Source organism: Mesoplodon bidens (genome assembly GCF_964165515.1).
Source record: "Mesoplodon bidens genome assembly, chromosome: 5".
NCBI lineage: Eukaryota > Metazoa > Chordata > Mammalia > Artiodactyla > Ziphiidae > Mesoplodon > Mesoplodon bidens.
The window spans coordinates 55,642,253-55,650,228 of NC_138161.1; positions in this window are offsets into that span (position 1 = coordinate 55,642,253).

Sequence of the window (7,976 nt, forward strand, 5' to 3'; positions counted from 1 at the left end):
GACCATATCATCCCCTGCCTCACATGGTTCTCATTGTTCTTAGATAAAGAACTGTTGACTTAGCAGGACCAGCAAGGCCCTGCAAAGTCTGACCTCTGCCTGTAGCTCCAGCCTCATGCGAATCTCTCTTCTCTCTTTATTCAGAGCACTGTTAACATGCTGTCTCCTCTGTCTGAAATGCTCTCCCCACCAAGTCTGATTAACTTGCTCATTCTTCAGTTCTTAGACCACATGTCACTTCTGCAGGGACACCTTCTTGCCGCACCACCCCCGACCTTCCCAGACTAGGACCGGTCCTCCTGTAATATATCTTTATAACACCCTGAACCTCACTGTCATAACACTTAGCTCTGTTTGCAATAATGCTTTTTTTATGCGATTATTTACTCAACGACTCTCTTCCCTGTGGGAATATAAACTCTCTAAGGGCAGGGACCAAGTCAGTTTTTGCTGAACATTGTATCCCCTGCAGGCATTGATAAATATTCATGGAATGAATCCAAGCTGACTTTTAAAACACAGCAGAATTAATTTTAAATGCAACAGATTAAATGGCAAGAACTAAATCTCTGTTGAGTGATAGAGAATATAGTAAATTTTAAGGTCGTTAAAAGTTTTTGACTCAAAACTCTCTTCTGTTGTAAGCCTCTTACCACACTCTGAATTGTATAATCCTTTTAATTTTCTCAGTGACATATGACAAAAGGGTATGATCTAATCTTTTCCATCCTTGGGTCTTGAAACTTGGCCTCACTGCAGTGTGTGGCAGCCACAGGGTGCTGCTTTGGGATACTGGCTTGGCTGCCCCCCTTTCCACCACACTCACTACACTTCCCTGCATCTTCAACCATTTGGGCTTCCCAGCTACCCTGCCTTCAAGTCAGAGCCTGTTGCTGGCCCTTGGTTGGGGTGATTCTTAGGCTCTATTTTTTGCTCCACCCTTGGGTTTTGTGTCCCTACAGCTTCAGCAGAAGTGGGGAGTGCAGGGCTGGGGATGGAAGGAAGAGAGGATGGCAGTGGGGATACTGATGGTTGGGCTCATTCCAGGGGCCTGGCAGGACGGAAATTTGTAAAGGTCTGACCTAGAATCCAAACAGTCTAGAAGAAAGAACAGGGAGTGTTGAGAATTGCACGAAAAGATGAGATACTAATAGGATTCAATATTTTCAGTGTGCTTTGGGGAAATGATTAAGTGCCAGGTCTTCTAACTCTGAATCTCTGAGACTGGCCCAGAAATCTGCACTTTAATATGCAGCCCAGGTAATTTGGATGCATGTGGTCCCTGTACTGCACTTTGAAACAACAGTGGCATAGAGTCACCTTTTATTCAGAGCACTGTTAACACTTATTCTCAAAAAAAAAAAAAGCCCTATATTCTTAGCTCTACTGACTTGCTTGGAACAAGATACATATCTTCCACCAATGGGCTGATCCTCTGGTCCTTTCTATTAAATATATTAATGGCTATTATTGTGTTTTTATGCTAAGAAACATAGAGGAGCAGTTACCTGTTTTTCTTTGTGAATCCCAGGAACATCTGTTGCTTAACACCTGGCGTTCTCTGTGACAGGTGTATGCTCGAGATAGCAATGGTAAAAAATCAGATGATGTTGGCTCAGATCATGATTTGCAGCCTGTCACTCCCGCCAAATGGGTCAGTTGAGATGGAAAGCACAATTTGAGCAGATGTGTATTAATAAGTTAGGGAAGTGTGACAATTTAAGGAAAGAGGACAAGAAGACGGGCTGTCTTGTGAAGTGGGAGAGGCAGTTTTCAACTGTCCAGGAAGATCATTTTCTTTCTTCCTCTTTATAAGTTCTTATTCCCTCCTTACTTGTCCCCCAAAGCATTAGGTACTTCTAAAGGCTATGAAGGAGATAGAAGTTGGAACGTTGTTTGAACAAAAGAAAGCAGTTGTGTCGATGGTGGAGACCTCAGCTGGATACTGTTAGATTGTCTGGTTCAAACCTTCCACTATGTAGACAAGGAAATGGAGGCCTAAGGACGTTATGTGATTGAGCCCAAGGATGGGCTACTTTATCTTTTATTCTATCTGGAACCCAAAGCACAGCTAAAGTCCAGGTGTCAGATGTAGTTTATTATTCTTCCCACATTATCACAACATGGTAACTCAAAGAGTTCTAGGCAAGGGAAATGGTCAATGATGTTCTCTCCACTGCAGTGGAGATTGTATGACTGCAAGCACCTTGCCTGTCTTGTTCTTCACTGTAACCTCAGTGTTTAAAACAGTGCCAGGCACATTGTGAGTAATTGGTAAGTCTCAAGAAGCCCTGCTAGCTTCTACTTCTGTGTTTCTGGGAAACTTGAGCTGCCTATAAGAAGTCTGGCTATTCTGATGGAGATACCAGGTGGACAGACCATGTGCCAAACCAGAACCTGTGAGTGAGACCTTATTTGGAAATAGGGTCGCTGCAAATGGAATCAAGTTAAAATGAGGTCATATGGATTAGATGGAACCTAAAGCCAATGGCTGGTATGCTCATAAGAAGGCCATGTAAATACACAGATACACAAGGGGAAAAGGCCATGTGATGACAGAGGCAGAGATTTTAGTGATGCAGCTGCAAGTCAAGGAACCTCAAGGATTGACAGCAACTGCCAGAAGCTAGAAAGAGGTGAAGAAGGATTCTTCCTTAGAGCCTGCAGAAGGAGCATGGCCCTGCTGATGCCTTGATTTTGGACTTTTAGCCACCAGAACTGTGAGACAATACATATCTTTTGTTTTAAGCTACCAGTTTGTGGTACTTTTTTTTTTTTTTACAGCAGCCCTAGGAAACGAATATAAGAGAAGCAGCCTTGGAACTACACGGAGAGGGAATGAAGACCAGCTCTACAGCATTCTGGTTGGTTCTTCAGGTGACTCTAGTCCCAGCTGTCATCTGACCACCACCACATGAGAGACCCCAGGTATGACAAGCAGAACTGTCAAGGGGCCTCAGACACACGAGGATCCACGGCATGGAGCGTCTTGGACATTCCAGCCCAGATGACTGTAGCCCCAGCTGTCATCACCTGTGATAGAAGAACCACCCACCAGAGACAGTCCACCCACTGAATTGTGAGAGAGAATAAAACAGTTGTTTTAACCACTACATTTTGGGATGGTTTTACTACACAGCGAGAGATAACCAAAATATTTGGATTCCTCAGAAGCAGACTCTGAGATAAGGAAGTGATTTATTAAGTGGTACTCCCAGGAATACTAGAAGTGAATGGGGAAGTGGGACAGCAAAGGGAAGACAACCAAGCAAGGATGTGGCATCAAACAAAGTCCCATGGAGGGTAAGTTTGACCTAATCTTGTCAGGAGCACTGGAGACAGTGAAAGTCCTAACTCAGCATTGACCCCATCAGGGTCAAAAACACTGGTGTATCTAAACCCCTTTACCCTTCAGTCATTGGTTAAGAGCTGGCCCAGGGACAGATAAACTCTCAGTCACTTCTGGCTCTTTGGAAGGGGTGGGGGAGGAGGTTAGGGGAGGTTAGCAGCCTGAGGGCAGCTCTTCAGCAAGGAGACACAGGTGCCAGGAATGAAGATGCTCACAGAAGCAGGGTATGTAAATTAGAAAAGGGAGGGTAAGCCGGTTCATCCCAGTTTGCCAGGGACTGTATTTAAAATGGAAAGTCCCCCATCTTGGGAACTTGCTCAGTTCCAGGCAAGTCAAACAATTAGCTGGTCACCCTAGAAAGGGATCCCAGGGGACATGGGCAGAGCCTGACAGCATCTGCTATAGCGGAGGCATGAATATCTCTAAACTGGAGAGAGTGGGGCTCACAGGACTCACCAGAGGTACCTCTGTAAGAGACCAGGGACGTTGGACTTCAACCAGCAGTCAAGGACCCTCTTAATGATAAGAGCCTGTGACCTATGACAGGTATAAATGATTTCATACTGTTTCAAACACTGCAGAAGGGCTGAGGATGATCAGAGTGGGGAAATGTCTTTTAGTTTGGCAATTAGAGGCATGGGTGAAAGAAGAGAGGCAGAAACACGATGGTACTACATGAAACTCAACAATGGGTAGACAGCGCAGCGTCCCCCATGGACGAGGGTGTAAAGGGAACAAGAAACCTGGGAGTTAGAGGAATGACGGGGGACAGGACGAGATGAATTTAGTGCTCGGATCTTTTTAAAATTGTCTGTGTTGCATAATGATCATGTTTGGATGTTTTCTCAGGGGAAAGAGCTCATGGATGAAAATGAAGGTAAAAGGTAGTCAGGGGAAGGGTGAGACTGGTGGCTGATGGTTCCAGTAGGGGGAGGAAATGAAGTCCCAGTCACTTCAATTACAAGCCGAGAAGCTGATTTATGTAATTAACAGAATGGAAATAAGGATTTTATTAGCAGGAATGAGAACTCTTCAGTGAGAAAAAGCAAAGAGAACGGGGAGATTTCATTAAGGCTTATAGATTAATGAATGGTCTGAGGACAATAAACATAAATATGTTCATTTAATCTCAGCATATTAGATGAAAAGTGTTCATTTTTCAACCAAGAAAGAAGTGCTTATAGGATAAACAAAAGGAATGCTATTTTATTTAATTCAACAAGGAAATATATGGAAGAATCCCTGCTAACAGGCTGTAATATGTAGGCTAAATTGATAAAGAGGTTCAAGACAGGTGTGGATAAATTACTGAGTGCAAATCCATATCAGATTAATAAAGAAAGATGTTTAAGATTTTCTTGTTTATTTTTTCATATGTATTTTATTTGATTTAAATATTTAGTAAATGTAAAAGGCCATACAGGGAAAACTTGCTCTCATGACCCCTGTTCTACATCTCCCCAGTCCCTGCCTCTCCCAACAAGTAATCACTATTATGGATTTTCTTTATCTTTTAAAATACTTTTTAAAGTGCATATACAGGCAGATAAGAATAAATTCCTTGAAGGCAAAGAGTTTAGTCTGTTTTGTTTGCAGTCATATCCTCAGAGTCTAGAAGAGTTCCTGGGACATCAAAGGTGTTCAATAAATATATATTAAATGATCAAATATATTTACCCCCATAATTGTTAAACAAATAACAGCATCCTATACATACTTGCTTCTTTGCATATTGCTTTGTTTATTTGAAAATATGTCCTTGAGATCTTTCCTTATTTGTACATAAAGACCTTCTTCATCCTTTTTTTAGAGCTGAGTTATAGTCCATTGTATGGATGTGCCATAATTTATTCAACCAATCTCATTAATGACCACCTAGTTAGTTCCCAAGTTCTTGTTTTTATAAATGTCAGTGCAGTGAATAATCTTGTGTGATTCTTGTATTTGTAGGATAAGTTTTCAGATGCGCAACACCAGTTTTTAAGAAGTCATGTCTTCCCTTAAATGTCTCAGGTAACGGTGACAGAATTCTTGATCAAATAGAACACTGACCTGCCCTGCATGACATTTCTTATGTGTTTTTCAGTGGTCATTGCTAATGCCAGGTGTCTTTGGCCTGCTTAAAAAGAACAGAGAGATTTGCAGAATGAGAAGTAGTGGAGTATAGGAAGCAGTGAAATTGACACATGGATGCTCAAGATCAGGCTGAAACATCACTGCAGAATCGAATCTAAAATCCCAGCTCTTGTGTGGCCACTGCTTGGATGGCTAAGCTGGCTGTTTTCACTGTGAGATAGGTTTTAATTGCCACTGTATCATAATACACATCTATGTTTTTACTTCTTTTCTAAGGACAATTGAGTACCCAGGGTTCTTTGCCAATCTCGCTTCATCATAGCCTCTTATTTTCATCATAGCCTTGGGGCTTTGATCTTATTATTTTGGTCAGACACCGGGGACATCAGGCTGAAATGGCAGCATCCTCCTTGGTTTATCTCAGTGTTGTTTCTTACAGGGGAGGGCAGAGCCGGATTGACGTGGATGATGGTGCTAAAAGAAAACAGTCTCTGAATCCTTAACCCAGACACACGTGGCTATGCTTCTGTTCCCTGCCATGTTTCCGTCAGAAACATGAAAATAATAATACATGCCCTGCACCCATTGAAGGTGTGGTGGTGAATATTAATAAGCTTCAAAATGCAGTTTGAGCTCTTCAGCCCTGAGGTTCTTGATAAAAACTGGGGTATAGAGTTAGTGAGATAAAGAAACACATTCCAACCATGACCATTTTTCTTTATAGAGTACCTTGACAACTGCTTTAAGCCTCGAACTCCAATACAATACCTAGGAACTTTCATGCACACAGTGCATGTGTATTTTTAATATTCGGCTTTATCTTCTTATGCACTAACTGCCAGGGACTTTGGTCGTTTAGTCAATCAGCAGATATGTTTTAAATGTTCACTGGATTCTGTGGAGGCATCAGTCTCAGAAAGAGCCCTGGGGGGCTTCCCTGGTGGCGTAGTGGTTGAGAGTCCGCCTGCCAATGCAGAGGACGCGGGTTTGTGCCCTGGTCCGGGAGGATCCCACATGCCGCGGAGTGGCTGGGCCCGTGAGCCATGACCGCTGAGCCTGCGCGTCCGGAGCCTGTGCTCCGCAACGGGAGAGGCCACAACAGTAAGAGGCCCGCGAACTGCAAAAAAATAAAAAGAAAAAAAAAGAAAGAGCCCTGGGCTCCTGGCCAGGAGATTGGCTTTTCTACGACTCCTCCCCAGCCACCTGAAAGCCTGTGAGCAGCCACTTCACTGGAGCCTCAGTTTCCTTTTCAGCAAATCAGGGTAATGACTCCTGCCCTGTGCGTCTCTGTGAGTGAATGGGAAAGCTCAGTGAAAACGGATGGACAGGCTGTTTTGTAGGATACGGTCCATTAAAGATTAATATGACTACTAATGTCTATGCAGGGTACTTCCTCACATGGGAAAGAAAACTGAGATGTCAGGAAACAGGGGCCACACACCCCAGGCCAGGGCTCCCCAACCTCAACTGAACTACAGACCAGTAATATATCTAAGTTTTCTACTGTGATATATCAAAATCACATAGGCCTATATATGTGTAAAATATGTACACAGGATATATGTAAAATATGCATATATGGATATAAAATAAAGGGATACCAATACTTCAGTGACGGCAACAACAAAAAGATCTTCGTTTCAGTCAGATCACACTGAACTGGCCTATGAGGGAAGCTGGTTTTCTGCCGCCTGAAGAGACAGGAAATGTCAAAGGGGCCAATGCCAAACTCAGAGCCCAGCCAGCCCACGTTCCAGCCCTGGGAACAGGCTCATGGCCTTTGGATGCCCTTAGGAGCCTGGTACAGACTCCATTCCAAGAGCTCTAGGGACTCATTGAGGGTGGTGGTGGGGAAACCTGTTGATCCTTTTTTTTTCCCTGAAAGTGGACAGCTAACTGAGGGTTGGTGATGCTGGTGCCCATGGTGGTGATGAGAGTCTAGGAGGAAGTGAGAATTCGCTCATTTCCACTCAAATGCCTATTGGGCTCAGCAGGTAATGCAGAAGAGCGAAGCAGCCAACATAAGAATTCTTATAATCCAGTGTCGTTGTATTTCGTACTCAGAACTGCAACCAAAAGCCTCGTTTTAGGAATACGGCCGGGAGTGGGGAGGACTGAGGTTCAACAGAGAGTATCGATCCTCTTGACCTGAGGTCACAGGTGGGATGCAGGCTTCGTGTTGTGGCATCCTCCGATTTTTAGTTGAGGTCTAATGAATTCTATGTGACATTATTCTATTTTTGGATGTTGGCGTGTGTATACATGTACTTATACATACATGCACAGATCATTATGTGAGGCAAGCTGGGGTGGTCTCCTGGGGATCCCTGTACCCTCAGGGGTGGAGAGGAGAGAGTGGTGCCAGGCAGGAGGAGCAGACATGATTATAAATCAACAATATCGTGGTCTCCCCTTCTGGAACTCAGACTAACCTCCAAGGTGCGGGAAGAGAGGCTGCTGGGCCATGACGGAAACATTCATCAATTTCCTAGGGACTGGCAGTTGAGAAAGACTCCTTTACAACTGTTTTAGATTCCCCATTTGATTTGTC